At 42.2% G+C, this 16,807-nt stretch overlaps 1 protein-coding gene across 3 annotated transcripts in view; it reads left to right on the forward strand.

The window, feature by feature from the left end:
* Positions 1–16,807, forward strand: part of PLEKHG1 (pleckstrin homology and RhoGEF domain containing G1) — a 237,951-nt gene that overhangs the window by 45,673 nt on the left and 175,471 nt on the right. Inside the window, exon 2 of one of the 3 annotated variants that reach the window (XM_047858247.1) lies at positions 10,861–10,917. The exons of the other annotated variants lie outside the window; for them this stretch is intronic. The gene's annotated coding sequence lies outside the window, so the exon portion shown is untranslated. The remainder of the gene's footprint in view (positions 1–10,860; positions 10,918–16,807) is intronic. 3 annotated transcript variants of the gene reach the window in all.

Raw genomic sequence — 16,807 nt, forward strand, 5'->3', positions numbered from 1 at the left:
GTGAGTATGATGTTTTTAAATGGGACTATGTATCTTAAAAGAGCAAATGACTATACATATATCCCTGAAGTAGTGAATAGGTATGTTTAGGGGATGAAGAACCCTTATTTTTGCTTGAATAGAGAAAATCCTCTCTCTCTCTCTCTCTCTCTCTCTCTCTCTCTCTCGGAAAACTATTTTGCAATTTGTGTTTCAGGGAAGCAATGAGTGAGGCAGAACTGATGACAAAGCGCTTCCTGGGCTGGACTGAGGGGTCCGGATTCACCCAGATAGCAATGGGGGGACCTTTGGAAGGACTGAAGCCAAGAAGTCACAAGATCCTGTTGGTTGTATAGATGACAGGATGGAAATAGGATTAGAGGCAGACCAGAGGGGAGGTTGTGGTGTAATCCACGTCAGAAAGTAATGAAGCCATGCGCCAGGACCGTAAAAATGGTTTCTATACAATTCTAAAATGTTATCGTGTTAATTGTGCAGCCATCAGACCATTTACTGGTTATTCTATAAAGAGCCCTTTTGGAGCTAGAAGGGGCCTGGAGATCTTTATGCAACCCTGTCGTGTTACAAATGGCAGAAACCGAAGAGCTAAAGAAATGAGTGATTCCTCCAAGCCCAGCAGGTCGTTGGGCACAGCAGAGCTTGGGCACAGAGGCAGGTCTCCTGATGCCAAAGTCAAGGCTTTTTCTGTGATGCTACCTACCCTTCCTACCTGCTCTCTGCTGCGCGCATGCCCGGGCCGGTGCCCCACCTAAGGTTCCGTCACCTGGTGGTTGATGACACAGTTTGATCCTGACAGGCTTCATCAGCTCATGCCCGACTCTTCCAAATGACTTATCCAGTGTTCCCCACTCTTCCCAAATAGACATTCTCGCTCACCACATCCAGAAGATGATCTCATCGTTGAGTTCCAAGAAAAAAATAGAAATCACCTAAGAATATGCTGGCCACTGCCTGCCCTCAAACCTAATAACTGTCACATGCCTGCCCTTTGTGATAACGGCCAAAGTATCCCAACCTTATTTAACACTGGCTTCTGAGCCCTAGGTCCCAGTTCCTCCTGTCTTTTCAGGGAATTTTTGATGATTTCCCCATTTCGGTATTTTCAACCCCTTCTCCTCTAAAAGATCTGTCCTGTCAACATCTATAGATCATCTGCACTCTCCCACTTAAAACTCTGCTTATAATACCTACTCAGTGAGCATATTTGATTCAGTTACTCAGTTAATAAGTACTTGCAGGCCAGTACCACGTGGTAGGCATTGGGCATGCTGTTGTGCTCAAAGGAAATGGGGTCTTATGTGGTCTACTGGGGGAAGTAGATGCTGCACAAATATCCGTAGTTGCTGAACATTCAGATGGGTAAGTGCAATTCTAACTAACCTATGGCAGTAGATACTATGTTTCAGTTTCTTCGTTAGTATTTCAGCTTCATAGTGAGAACTGTGGCCATGTGTTCTCTCTAGCGTATCTGTTAGAGCCCGGCCCTTTGTTATGGGTTTAATAGCACGTGGCCGAATGCCCATGCTATTATAGGCTCTTGTAACTTTTATATACCCAAGTAGCCGTGCTAAAAATGCATATAAGCAGAATCTGAAGAAATGTTTATCTGCTCATGGTGTGAAGTTCAGACTCTCTGAAATAGTTTTGAAATGGCATTCACTTTAAGTTTGAATCTTTTTTTAAATCGGCAAAATAACCGTGTAAGCACACGCTGCATATGCTAATGGCATAATTAATAAAAAGAAAAGTCGTTTTCTCAAGTACAGGTTTAAAATGACAAGGTTTCTATGCATATGTCAATTATCACCCTTCTATTTTCCTCATGGGCTACTAATTCAGTTTTAGCATTTCCCCTCTTTTTAGAAGTAAAAACAGACCGCATTTGCAAAACCAAAGATTTCCAGGAAGTCCTAGCTGCTGTAATGGCAAGGAACATACAGATGAATAAATCACTGTTTGGTAGGGACTGTAAAATGTTTTATTGGAAGCCTGCCCTCCATATTCATGTTTCCTTTTCTTTTTAACCCCCAAACCTGAAAGCTCATCGAAATATCCTCAAGATGGATGTTAAATAAAAACTCTGTGATATATTTGGTAGTTCATTTTTTAAAAACTGAAGTCAAAGCCTGTTTTTCTTGACTGATGTGGAAAGGTTAAAAAAAGGGGGGGGCCTTCAGTGAAAGGAAATTACCTTTCTAAATATAACGTTCAAAAATGATGTAACAGTTTTTTCCATATATTGCCTGAATAAAAGTAGTGTTTTTACAGAAGCCTGGTTTTAAAAAAAAAAAAGAAATCAGTATTCCACCATTAAATAGACAGGCAGCCACCAATTCGGATTTCTAAAGCTACCTCCCCAAATATTAAATAACTAGCATAAGAAACATGATGTCTTCTGTTTCCGTACACTAAAATTGATTTTACTTCTAAACCATTCCAACTTTAAAAACCACAGCCGTCTGAATTCTGTTCATTTTAGGGAATGTCCCTATGTTCCTTACCATTGCTAATTTTCACTGCTTGCTAACACATCTGAATCGCTCCATACAGTTATTGATCTAGGTTGGTAGAATCTCTAGGAGGTATTGCTTATAAAATTTTTCTGCTTCGAAATGTTCGTCCATTTCTGTGACTTCCTCCATTTTATTAAGTCCAGGGTCTGCCGCCAAATCTTACTTTCATGGTCACCTTCCTGCTTGTCACTTGTGTCTGTACTTGAAGATCTTTGGAAAGTTCTGCCTCACCTATAATATTCCTCCACTGATACGTTACCAAGCCCCACGTTTGAGTATTAACATTGTATTCTTTTTAAGTTTTCAGGAGCACACTGTGTAACCGCAGGTGCCTCTGGGCTTTGCTGTTCACTAAATCTGTGACCCCCGCCCCATCCCACTAGCTGGAAGGTCTGTGAGCAGTAAGGACTGTATCTGTCCTACTTACTATTGGGTCGTCAGCACCTGTGCAGGGTACATGGTTGATGCTTTGCTATTGGATGCCTTCTAGGCATTTTACGAGTAGCGTGGGTTGCTTGGGTGATAAGAAAGGGAGTTAGGAATGTGGCTTTAGCTGCACTCTGGCACTTGTAATATAGCTACCATCCAATCTGTTCACTAGCATTTACCCCTTCGATGCCTGCTGTCTTCGGCAAAGCCGCAGTCTTTTTCTTTGTAATCCCAGTGCCTTTAACAGCACTTGAATGAAGGTCACTCACTCAAGAATCATTCACTACTTCACATTTTTGCCCAGGGTCACCTCCAGCCTTGAAAAATGAAAGAAAATGATGTTGAAATCCCCCGTTCTATTTGGCCAGCTTCCCTTATTAAGAAGCCCACTTGGCTGTAAGAATGAAAGAAAGAGACATAGAGGACAATACAAGGAAGGGGACACCTGCTAGCACCCCTGATTTCTGATGATTAGAATTAACAATCCTTTGTCAGGTAATTATGCCAACTGCTAGTCTCTTAAAAAACAAAACAAAACAAAACAGGAAATGGCAAAATCTAAGATCTGGGCCGTCCAGATGTGGTATGCAGTTTTTGTTGTCTGTCTGCTTTTGGTTGCTTTTTTTTAAAAATTCACAGCCAACTGACCATGAAATACAGCTCCGATTTGACAAGTTTCCAGTATTGTCCTAACATGTCTCAATAATGTGTAAGAACTTGAATCATTTCCATCTAGTGTTTGTGTGTGATCCTGGGAACCCCAGGAATTAATACAGACCAAAAACTGAACTTGTCTTTTAAAAGCTCAACTCACTTCTGCATTTTATCTGTATGCGGCCTGCAGTGCCTGATAAGATATGCAAAGCTGATACATAACATCAGGGGTGAGTGAGTAGAGCCTTCGTTTTGACAAATTTTCCCTTGTATCTGTTGAAATGCCACTGAAAGCCATTCAACCTATTCCGGTGGCTTGATGTGTGTAGTTTTTCCAAGAATACATCCATTCTGTAAAAAGAGAAAATTCCCCTGGAGACCCCGTCCTTCACCCACTTTGTAACCCCGCTCCTGGCGTAGATCAGGTGTTGATTACACACTTTCATCCAGTTGTAGGTAAGGGTAGTATGTTGACTGGTTAGGAAACCAATGAATGTCAGCTATTGAAAGATTTGTACCCCTGTCTGTAGTGGCCACTTCCAAAATTCTAGGGTTTGGGTTTTTTTTTTAAAGCGGCTGAGACCCACTGGATTTCTTTTGAGAAAAAGAAACGACCAAGTAGAGATATCGCATTGGAAATAAAAATGGACTTGAGTTTGCAAGGAAAGCTGTACGGTATCTGTCTTTGGACGTCTCTTTGAGAATAAAAATGTGTTATCTGTACATAACAGAGCCTAAATACTTGTTGAATGAATAAATGAAAGTCGGAGGTATTCAAACAATTAATTGCATGAATGAAAAATGCATGTAAATGTTTAACATTCTTATTCTGAACTGTTTGATTATTTTAACTCGCCCCACTCCCTTCCCACCTTGGTCAACAAGTTTCTATTGTGAATTCCATTAGTGGGTTTTCTTATGTCGGAGCAATTATGTGTGCGTATAGCATCTCAGAACCAAAGCTTGGCTCCATGAAAGAACAAACACAATAAGTGTACCTTTCTGTATGTTTTCAAATATAATTTTTAAAAGTATAGTAAGAAAAATAAGTTCCTAGAAATGTATCTAACGAGAGATCTGTGAGACCTTTATGTAAAAAATGGAAGAACTTGGGGCGCCTGGGTGGCGCAGTCGGTTAAGCGTCCGACTTCAGCCAGGTCACGATCTCGCGGTCCGTGGGTTCGAGCCCCGCGTCGGGCTCTGGGCTGATGGCTCAGAGCCTGGAGCCTGTTTCCGATTCTGTGTCTCCCTCTCTCTCTGCCCCTCCCCCATTCATGCTCTGTCTCTGTCCCCCCAAAAAATAAATAAACGTTGAAAAAAAATTAAAAAAAAAAAAGGAAGAACTTTATAACTTTATCGAAAGATACATCTGAAAGATCTAGACAAATAGGGGTGGGTGAAAGATGTCAATTCTTCCAAATACAGGTCCAGTACAATCCCAATCAAAATCCAGCATGTTTTTGTGGAACTTGGGTTGATTCTAAAATTTCTATAGAAGAAAGATCCAGAAGTAGCCAAAAGAATGCTGAAGAAAAAAACAGGTAGAAGGATTTAGAGATGTTATTTATATTGCTAGAAAGCCACAGTATTTTAGGCATTATGATTTTGGCAATACAAGTAAGCAACTAGACCAGCAAAGCAGTAGTTCTGAAATAAGCCCTTGTTTATATAGAAACCTGATATGTGACAGAGCCGAACTGCAAATTGGTGGAAAGAATAAATTAATAAATGATACTGGCATAATAGGTTTTCCTTATGGGAAAAAAATGAAAAATAGATCCCTGCCTTACAGCGTGCCTAGTCATTTCAAATGGATCAAGGGCTTAAATGTGAAATCCAAATTTTAAGTTTTTTTAAACATAATATAGAATATCTTCATGCCCTTGGGATAGGGAAACAAGACACAAAACTCATTACACCATAATGAGATCTATATTAGAGCATCATATTTAAGAACTTCTGCCTGTCAAGAGAGAGACTGAAAATAAATCATAATACAAAATAGACATAAGGATTATATATGGGGAATATATGCAAAGCTCCAACAAATTCGTAAGAATGTAATTCTATACATAATTCTATAGTAAAATGCGCAAAATGCATGAATAAGTTTTTCATAGGGAAGGGAACGAGAATGGCCAACATACATATGAAAATATGCTTAGCCTCATTAGTAATTAGGAAAATACCAATTTAAACCACAAAAAGTACCATTTCCTACCCAGAATAGCTATAATTAAAATACAGTATCCGGTGTCGGCCATCATATGGAGCAAAGTGAATTCTCACATACTGTGGGTGGAGTGTAAATGGGTACAGTTACTCCGGAAAAAAAAAAACAAAACCGTTCATGTGCATGATGAAATCCCAGCAGTTCCAATTCAGCTGAATCCCAGGCGAAACATGACATAAGGACCACGGTACAACATTGCTTGTAATAGAGGGGAAGTGGAAACAGTCTAAAACTCCAACAGGAAAGCGTATGAATATACCGCAAAGTATCCAATGAAACGCTGTCCGTCCGCGCAAACAATTACACTGCGTAGTTAGCAAAAGAACGTAGAGGAATCTCACAAACATAACATTGAATGGGAAAAGGCACAGATGGCTGAAGTACCTCTGGCCCCTAAACCCTGTCTCACCTGTGGCTGGTAGGAACAGTAAAGAGTCTGTTTTGCTAGTAAGTTTAATAAAATATGCCAGATGAGGTTTCATTGGCCCTAGGGGTTCTGCTTGGACCATGTGCCTGTTCGCGAACCAACCACAGTCATCGGGGCTGAAACGTGATGAACAGCTTAGCCTAGTTAATGTCGTTCAGGGCACAGGAGCTGGGAGGAGGGCAAAGGAGATGAAAATGCCCATGTGGTTGCTACAAGGAGGGTAGATAGGTGTTGGGCTTCTAAAAACAGCAGCTGCTGTTACTCCTCCCACTTTCAACAACCGGTTGAAGAAGGTTGGACTACCCTAGCTGTTGTTACTTGCTTATGGTCTGTGCACTCAAAAAAGAGCAGGTAGAAGCAAGAAAGGGGTTTTTCTGTTGCACGGACCTCGAGTCACAAGTTACCTCCCGTTCTCAAATCCGACTGGACAGATGTGGAGTGGCACTCCAGGGTGGAGGGTCTGGGGCAGAAGCAGAACTCTACTCCAGATACAGGGATCTCCTTTGGGTTTACATGATCTAGCAGCGCATCCCTCAAAAATATTCACTTTGTTTTTGTCCATTTGACCATCTGTGTTACTGATCTAAATACTCTGTAGGGAGAGGGAGTGGTGGGGGGAAAAAGGGAAGACTTTCTCGATACTAATGGGAGGAACTTTGGAAGATTTGCCCTTTGTTGGCATGATTACTATTAACTACATTATGGTCTACGCTGGTCTGCAGCCCTGTGGTTTCTGGTAGCCCCTTATGTGTAGTTTCACCCTTTGTTTCTTCTGTGAAGTTCATGTGTTGCACCCAAGAAATAAAGATAAGAAATTTTGTGCTTATGATCAGATCTCAGGGGCTCCTGTATTTCAAATAGTTGACATTGTAGGGAAAATGTTTATGCTTTGGGTCTTTGTAGAGTCATCATCATAAGTACAAGTGTTTTATCAGACAGGACTTTAAATTGTTCCTTGTTGAAGCCACGCTTACTCAGACCATTAAAAGCCACTTTTGCTAGTCACTGGGTATTACGGTTCTGCAAAACTAACAGGCCTTTTATTGTGTCCCACATATAAAGAGCAATTTTTGTTAATGTTCATTCTGTCTAACTAGAATTGATTATGTTGTGATCAGGGCATTTAGCGTTTAGTCTGCACACTCTGTTTAAAATTAAAGGTAAACTTACTTTAGACACTGTAGTCAAAAGGACATGGTGACATATTTTGGACTTCTGTCTCCTTTTTATAAGACCAATCGTGACATCTTATTTATTTTTATTCTCAAACGCACATCACTTGTATTTTGCCTTATTTTAAACATGAACTTGAACGTATTCCAGACTATAAGTTTAGCATTGTTCTTTGACCAAAAGCAATAAAACGTGACCGGTTTCAGCATGATTCAGTGAAGTGCAGTCAGCATTTTCTTTTCACAAATCCAACATCAATGGCTATTTATATACATTTCCCCAACATTTAAAAGTGTAATGATGTGTTTCAGGTTTTTTTTAAATATCAAATTCTATTTGTTTCTAATGCCCTGAGTGGATTTTGCACTTATGGCCGGATAATCAAATATTCTTAATGGTTTTTTTTTCTAAAAATATTATCTTGAATTTATACCCTGAGGTCCTCAAGTATTCACCTATAAATAAGCATCTCTGATTGTAAAAGTCTCTTGCTGTTCTCATAGTCCTTTAATGGTAGTTCACCATCCATAGACTAAAAACTAAAAATACATTGGTTTCCCTCATGTTGAATTTCCTGGCTAAGTAAAGCTTTTTTTTCCTTTTCTAAAAAAAGTACATTTGTACTTTGCATCATTTCTCATGAGGAAACCATTGTCCCAAATATTTCCTTAAGTGTGTTCTATGTACATTCTTTGCTATAAGCATCACTTTTCTAAATATGATCTCTCTTCAGATCTGTTTTCATTTGTGACTGGTCATTGCTGCAAATGGACAAAAAACATTGCTTTTTATGTGTTGTGCTTCAAATAATTTTGTGGCACCTTTACTGTTTCCGATAGATGTTTTTTTAGAAATTTCCCTTGAGTTTTCTGGGTGTTCAACCTTGTCACCCGGTGATGGTGGTCATTTGGCCTGTTCAATTCCTCTCATTTTGCACGGCGAGCATATTTTGTTATTGACTTTTTAACAAAAATGTGGTCTGTTGTTTTCAGATCCTTTTAAAAACTGTGGTCTGTGACCTTTCTATTTCTAGATTACTGAGAGGCTGGCAGATAGAGGTGCTGAGTTTGACCCTGCTCTCTGAGCATCTTTGAACGTACGAATATGCATTGATCTCTTATGACCTCTTGATAGAGCACAAGAAATCTATTTCAATAACATTTCTAAAATAAGCCCAATTTCTATTATTGTGTCGCTGTCTTCATATACTAGAAATTGAGTTTTCTGAGCCCTTGATTTAGTACTCCTCTGTGTTATTTTTCTAAGTTAAACGAGCTTCTTCTCTCTTTGTGTCTTCTCAAGTTTGGTCATCAGGCTTGTACTAGCTTCACCCAAAAAACTAGGGATCCTCATCTGTTCTGTATCCTCAAAGCTTTCTATGTAGTTTGGAAATCATTTACTCCTTGCAGTAAACCCTTATCAGTTTTGTAGCTTTTATATTTCTGGTTCAGTTTTAATAATTAAGTGCCATCTGAGAAAACTGTTTGTATTGAGATGTGAAATTATTCACAATGATATTTTTATGTAACACTCAGTTCTTAATCACTTCCATGTCAGTGATATATTCCTTTAGTAATTCTTTTTTTTTTTTAATTTTTTTTAACATTTATTTATTTTTGAGACAGAGAGAGACAGAGCATGAACGGGGGAGGGGCAGAGAGAGAGGGAGACACAGAATCGGAAGCAGGCTCCAGGCTCTGAGCCATCAGCCCCAGAGCCCGACGCGGGGCTCGAACTCCCGGATCGCGAGATCGTGACCTGAGCCGAAGTCGGACGCTCAACCGACTGAGCCACCCAGGCGCCCCTCCTTTAGTAATTCTAATTTCATGTTGGATTTTAAGATGAGATTATTGCCTGAAATCTATGAGTTATTTCATTCTGTAATGAACCAGTGTCTGCTTTTTAAATATCTAAATCACAAATTCCTGCTTTATGTTTATTTCTGCCTCTTTCATCTTCTATTTATTTATTACTATTTTCATACTTAACTAAGTTTAAATACATATTTCCTTTCTTTGTTCTGTCCAATTTAAAAACAAAAACAAACAAACAGTAAAACCCCACAACCATTCACTGGTGCCATAAGGAAAACCACATTTTTTATGCCTCATAGACAAAGTACAATGGGCTCGCTTTCACCATCTATCCTATTCACTTCCCAGTTGTTTTTTTGTTTTGGTTTGCTTTGGTTTCTTTATAACAGGATCGAGGACTTCTGACTTAGATGGAGCTAGTCATTAAAGTTTTTTTAGATGCCTTTTCAAAAATGTTCACAGTTTTCGCTCTATTTGGACTGTTTTTAGGATAATTAGCATACTTCAGTCCCTGTTTGCCTGCTCGTAACACTTTCCACCAGTGCTACCGTGACTACTTTTTCGCTCTTAGCTTTTTATTTTGATGCGTCCCTCTCAGTCAACTGGAATATTTTGAAGTTTTTATCGTGAAGATGTCCAGCTGATAAATTCCTAAGCACATTTGGTTTGTCCTTTAAAACTCTATAGACATGGGGGCGCCTGGGTGGTTCCGTCATTGGGCGTCTGACTTCGACTCAGGTCATCATCTCGCAGTTCGTGAGTTCGAGCCCCGCGTCGGGCCCTGTGCTGACATCTCAGGGCCTGGAGCCTGCTTCGGATTCTGTGTCTCCCTCTCTCTCTCTGCCCCTAACCCACTCGCATTCTGTCTCTGACTCTCTCACTCTCAAAAATAACTAGATTTAAAACAACACACACACACACACACACGCACACAACTCGACAGACACAGAAATGTCTGTGGTTCCTTCTTTTCAAAAATAGTGACCAGAAAAAAAGCCACCCCAAATTTCACCAGATGTAAATATCACCTCTGTGAATTTCCACCCCCATCCCAACTACTTTGCAGAGATGGAAAGTGAGAGGAATTATGGGATATAGCCATGGAGAGGAACTCAGGGATAGAGTGGCCACAGCCTTCGAAAGTTGTTCGTCCTGTGGACGGCTTGTACTTCAGAGATAGGGACACTGTGGCCAAGACTGAGGAGAACCATCCATTCTCCTCTTGCCCCTCAGGGTTTCCTCTCTCCTCCAGGAAGGGGACATTCATCCCGGCTTCTTACAGGTCATTGAACTTAGTTTTTAGTGCTAGTTAAAGTTCACATCTTTCATTTTATGAGTACTTTAAGGGAAAGGGAAAATCAAGGATGGAACATCAGTAACTTTCCTAATATCACATCTTGTAAGTTTTTGTTTTTTAATTAAATCGTTATGCTTATTGGGATAGGTCTAGCATAGACCAGTAGCATAGATGTGGCATTTTCCTCAGAAAATGCTGGCTTTTTGCCGCCCGTGTTCCTTCTGCCTCTTAGAATTAGCCCTGCTGTTTCATCCATGTTCTGCCAAGATAATTCTGGAAAAGCAATAAGAAAGAAGTTCATTTTTGTGTCTCCTCTACAGGTGAAGACGGTTATTGGGAGTCTGAGTGCAGACACTGGAAAAGCTTCACCTGTAAAAGTGAGCTATCTTCTTTTTTTTGCTACTCGAGTATGAAACATGCTACAAAATTAACACATTCATAATTTAGGTTTGTTAGGTTCTTTTGTAGAAGTACACTGTAGGCAAAATTGTTCTTGCTTTTAGCTATTTTGTAAGCCAGAATAACAAGTATGGTCACCACAGTATAAAATATGAAAGGAGACGCATACTTTACATATATATATATATATAACATATACACACACACACACACACACACACACACACACACACACACACACATGCATGCATACATGCATACATACATGAAGAATAAGAATGGAGTCCGGGAGAGTAACTATTGTGTGACTCAGTTTGAAGTCACTTCTTCCCATTGGCCTTCAGCTGTTAATGAGTTGGCCTCTTAGGGTATTTTTAAACGCCTTTTATGGGCTAGAAAAGCTCTCTTTGTCCTTTTGACTTTGAGTTTTTCTGGACCGTTTTAAATCTCAATCTACCTTTGTGGTGGTAGTATTTGAAAAACCACAAAGAATGCTAAAAGGGAAGGAAGGAAAGAGTATGCCTTTTTTTTCCTTTTTTCAGTTCTAGACAGTTATTTTACCCTGCTTCTTTCCTAAGTACTTGATCATTCTCTACCCACATGATAAGCTATATGTCAGGACCCGGAATGCTGATGTTGCTCGATGACATATCAAGTGCTTACCAGAACGCTAGGAATAGGTGAAGAGACTCAGTGCGCTAAGCATTGCGTTATCATTTTTTTTTTTAATTTTTTTTCAATGTTTATTTATTTTTGGGATAGAGAGAGACAGAGCATGAACGGGAGAGGGGCAGAGAGAGAGGGAGACACAGAATCGGAAACAGGCTCCAGGCTCCGAGCCCTCAGCCCAGAGCCCGACGCGGGGCTCGAACTCCCGGACCGCGAGATCTTGACCTGGCTGAAGTCGGACGCTTAACCGACTGCGCCACCCAGGCACCCCTGCATTATCATTTTTAACTCGTCAGTTTAGACTTTCCGTGTTACATCAGGCCTCTTTCTTTCTTTTTCTTTTTTAACCAAACAGTAAAATAAAAGACAAAATTAAAAGCGTAAATGCAGCCCTGGGTTAGAGTTTTGTTGCCTTTAACTAGCAAAATCAGAATGCTTTATTGGAATCATAAATATTTGATACACTGCATTATTCTTCTTGAAGTACTCAAAGTGATTACGAAGACAAATGGTATTTTAATGGAGTCAAGATGACTTTGCTGTGTCAGAGTTCAGAATTCATCAGTGTTTTGTTAACTGGTAAAAACAATGGTTTTCTTGCCGCCGATCTTCATTGCTGGCCACAAAGTCCCAGAAGCTCCTTTGCCTAACTTACGGTGGGACGCTGAAGAGTTTAAAAATCAAGAGTCGGTAGTCCAGAGCTGACTTATTTCTTAGGCACGGTGCCCGGATCCCTGATCCTTTTAAAGGCCCGTGAAAATGTTTTCATTTTAATTTCTTTTTCAAAGCAGGAGATAAGTGAATGCAATGGTGAATACAGGATAATGAAGCTTGGGCTGGATGACGTTTTTCTTTGTAACAACGCAGTTGTAAAGTGTAACTTTTGGCATTTCTTATGGAGGAAGGGGCCAGAGTGCCCACAAAAGTCTGAGTCACCGTCAGGCGCCCTCTGCATATGCGAGACCCCGTCACTCGAATGCATTTTTCTTTCTTTTTGGGGAGAGAAGTAATTATTTCTGTTTTAGAAATGATCGTCTTCTCTGTGAATGAGTCCGTGGACTCGTCTGCTCATCAGCGAGGGACACGGTTCTCGCTGCAGAGAAAAGTAACGTGTTGTTAGGCGTAGGAGCTGTGACTATCGGTGCTGTTTCTCTGGAATAAAATCCATATTTTTCCCTCGAGAGACCCACCGATACCCTGTTAGCTTTATAATATGATACAGAAAAATAAGGAAAGGGAAAGCAAGACTTGACTCCGGAAGCTGTGGTCTGTGTCGGGCAAGCATTTTGCCCAAGGGGTGTGTGTTCCCGAGCCCGGTGGCTCAGCCGGCCTCCTTGCTGCCACGGGAGTCTAGAATTTTCCTCCTTCCGTAGCCGCTCATGTCTGTTACCAGGTGCACACCATTCTCAATGGCCGTGACGGATCTGGTTTTGTTTGTGTCTGAAGCCCGGATCTGGTTTTAGAGAAAATAATTCTGTTAGTCTTCAACGGTACTGACTATATACATTGTGTCTAGAATACCTCCTGAAAGTCACTTGTTGATCTTAAAGTAAGCGCATTGCATGTCTGGAGAACTTTTTTTTTCAAAATAGGCAACTCGCTCAAAGATAAACTACCTGAGAGCTAGGATCTTTGTCTCTTTTGTTCGTTGCTATTTTGTTCGAGAAAAAGCCAGACGTAAAAAAGAAGCTCAAATATTTGCCCAAAGAATGAATGGGCTAACGTCCTCCTTTAGAAAAACCGTATTCTGAAATTGCTTTGGGCGTGTAAGCGGACTGCTAGCCCTCTCCTCCTTAGACCGGCAAGCATCCGGGCATGCACACACAAAAATGGACATTGCACGTTAATATAAAATTGTCATCTACCAGACTGTTACCGGCCAACTACATAAGAGCTGTCCTCTCTACATGAGCAAGCCAGTGTAGACGGGGGGTACCACTTAATCAGATGAAGTCAGGAAAGCAAGAGAATTCTAGAGAAAGGTGCCCCTCGCCCCAGCTATTGGAAACGTAAATCTAGAGGTATAAACAGAATCAACTGACTTTAATTAATAGCACTTGGTTAGGTGGTCCTGGTTTACTGAAAAACCAGAGGAGCGTGGCCCTATTTCGCATGGTTTGTTGACTCGAGGAGAACTGGAATGCATTATTTTTCTGTCCACGTGCCATGAGTGTGCGCGTGTGTGTAAGAGAGCGAGATTCAGCTTCAAGACTGCATTTTAAAGCAGCCCCCCCAAATATATGCATTACACACACCCACGTGTACATTTTCTTTCTTTTTTTTTTTTTAAAGATTTGAATGTTTATTTATTTATTTTGAGAGAGAGAGAGAGAGAGAACAAGCGCGGGAGGTGCAGAGAGAGAGAATCGCAAGCAGTTTCCACGCCGCCAGCACAGAGCTTGATGTGGGGCTTGAACCCATGCACTGCAAGATCACGATCTGAATCGAAATCAAGAGTCGGACGCTTAACCGATTGAGCCTTCCAGGCGCCCCCGTAATTTTTTTTTCCTGAACAAACTTGCCCCTGCATTTTATTCTCATTGTGTTCTTGTCCAGGGTCCCACCCGCCCTCTGAGGAAGGTATGTTGGGACAGAGCTGCCGTTAGGAGTGCACGGTATGGAGCTGCCCAAAGAGCAGAAAGATGCCAACTAAATATATTGTAACGCCTGCACCCGGCGCCGGGGTGCTTGAGTGTCCTGACCTTTACTGCTCGTGCCAGCAGTTTCCGAGCCCCTTCTGAGGTCCAGTGGGGGTGCAGGATAGTGGGGCGGTTTCTAGCGAAGATCCTGAAGACTAGACGTGGTGTGTCTCCTGTGCCAGACGTGCCATCACTAAGCGCTGCCGTGATGGCTCCTGAGGGGCCTGCAGGGGGGTCGCGCTCTTCTCTGGAGGGTACACATCCCTCGTGTCTCCCGTCCCCACACGATGACTCTCACTGCCCTTACGTGAGCAGGTGCATGATGCACACGCATTGAACCCAGGTCACCAGCTGCTTCTGTGGTACGTCCAAAGGGTACAGTCCTGGAGCTGAGGGCTTTGTGGGATTGAATATTGAGGCTTATTACCCCCAGGACTTACAAACAATACAATGCAGGCATGCTCGGGGAGGGATCAGCTGTTTCGTCCTTCCGTGTCCCGCGGGTGTCCTCGCCACTGTGTTCCCAAGGCCCTGTAAGAGGGTTACTCAGGCCGATAGATTTGTTGGATGGCATCTAATAGAAGGCTCACCAGTGGCTGCAGCGTAAATGATTCGCACTGCGAATAAATAACTTGTTGTATTGAACTACACACTGCTAATCATATAACCATCCAGCGGAACTCTTGGCCCAGTGCTGGAGGACAGGGCTTCACGCAGGATGGGATCTTTAAAAAGTCATCGAGGGGCGCCTGGGTGGCGCAGTCGGTTAAGCGTCCGACTTCAGCCAGGTCACGATCTCGCGGTCCGGGAGTTCGAGCCCCGCGTCGGGCTCTGGGCGGACGGCTCAGAGCCTGGAGCCTGTTTCCGATTCTGGGTCTCCCTCTCTCTCTGCCCCTCCCCCGTTCATGCTCTGTCTCTCTCTGTCCCAAAAATAAATAAAAACGTTGAAAAAAAAATTTTAAAAAGTCATCGAGATGCTTTCCTTCTGCTTCGTCCACTGCAAAATCCCCTGGGTATCTCTTGACGTGCGGTGTCATAAAAATGATTTTTTTAGTGTGTCATCAAAGATTAAAGGTGTTATAGCTAAATATAGTGGTTACAAAAGCATAGCACAAAATTACAGCACTCAGAAAGATGTACAGATTTGACTCTGCCCAAGCATTGGGCATCTCTCCTCCATTAAGAAGTATCTCCTGGGGCGCCTGGGTGGCTCAGTCGGTTAAGCGTCCGACTTCAGCTCGGGTCACGATCTCACAGTCTGTGAGTTCGAGCCCCGCTTCGGGCTCTGGGCTGATGGCTCACAGCCTGGAGCCTGCTTCCGATTCTGTGTCTCCTTCTCTCTCTGCCCCTCCCCCATTCATGCTCTCTCTCTGTCTCAAAAATAAATAAATAAATAAATAACGTTAAAAAAAAAAGTATCTCCTATTGGGGCGCCTGGGTGACTCAGTCTGCTGAGTGTCTGACTTTGGCTCAGGTCACAATCTCGCGGTTCATGGGTTTGAGTCCCGCATCGGGCTCTGTGCTGACAGCTCGGAGCCTGGAGCCTGCTTCAGATTCTGTGTCTCCCTCTCTCTCTGCCCTTCCCCTGCTCACACTCTGTCTCTCTCAAAAATAAAATAAACATTAAAAAAAAAAAGTATCTCCTATTAAGGAGTTGTTGAGATCGGCTGCACCGACAACGTGAAGTGCGCCCCACACGATGGGACTATACACTTAAAAATGGCTAAGATGGCAACTTTTATGTTATGTGCATTTTGCCACGATCAAAAATTTCAAAATATTTTTTGAAAGTATCGCCAGAAGTTTGCATGGCTTAAGCTGGGGTAGAGGTTAAGGGGTGAGGAGAGAGTGGAGAGGGAAGACTTTCTCGCTGCAGATCTGTGTCATTAGGGAAAGGTATGACAGGGTCCCCAGCTATTCTTGAGAAAAAAAAAAAAACGATATTAGTTTAAAAAAAAAAGTCCTTGTTTTCTCATGAAAGGATGACCTTTGGAATGAGGAACTGGTTGCTGTTCCTGGCATGGAGCATTAGGGGATTCTCAGGACAGTATGACCTCAATTTTGTGGAATTATGGCAATAGGTTTCCGTCAAAAACAAGGAGGGGGTGGGGGCGGGGGGCTTCACGGTGAAATAGCTGGCGTTTGAGCAAGGTTGATGAGTTCCTCTTTCTACACCGCCTTTACCACGCTGCTCTAAGTTCCATGTCTTCAAGGAGGTGCTGTGGGCAGGCTTCCTCAAACTTGAGCATGGACCGTCTCCCCACCTCCTCCACCTGGCCCGGCCTTATAGGGTTTTCTTTTTTAACCTGTTAACCGTGTTGTTCTGTGGAAGGTAGTTTGGTGAATACAGACGCAAGGCCAAGTGTGGGAACACAAACATAGAAATTGCTTGTAGAAAGAAACAGAGAACCAACTGAAGCCAGAATTGTGACCCGTCCCCGTAGGAGGAGCTTGGAGAGCGGACGCTTCTGGACCACAAAGCCCTGCACGCCAGCTCGGGGTGCCCCATCTCCATACCCGGTAACGGGGCCAGGCCTCGCGTCTGCTCATTAGAGATCCC

This window comes from Prionailurus viverrinus, chromosome B2, assembly GCF_022837055.1.
Source record: "Prionailurus viverrinus isolate Anna chromosome B2, UM_Priviv_1.0, whole genome shotgun sequence".
NCBI classification, from domain to species: domain Eukaryota; kingdom Metazoa; phylum Chordata; class Mammalia; order Carnivora; family Felidae; genus Prionailurus; species Prionailurus viverrinus.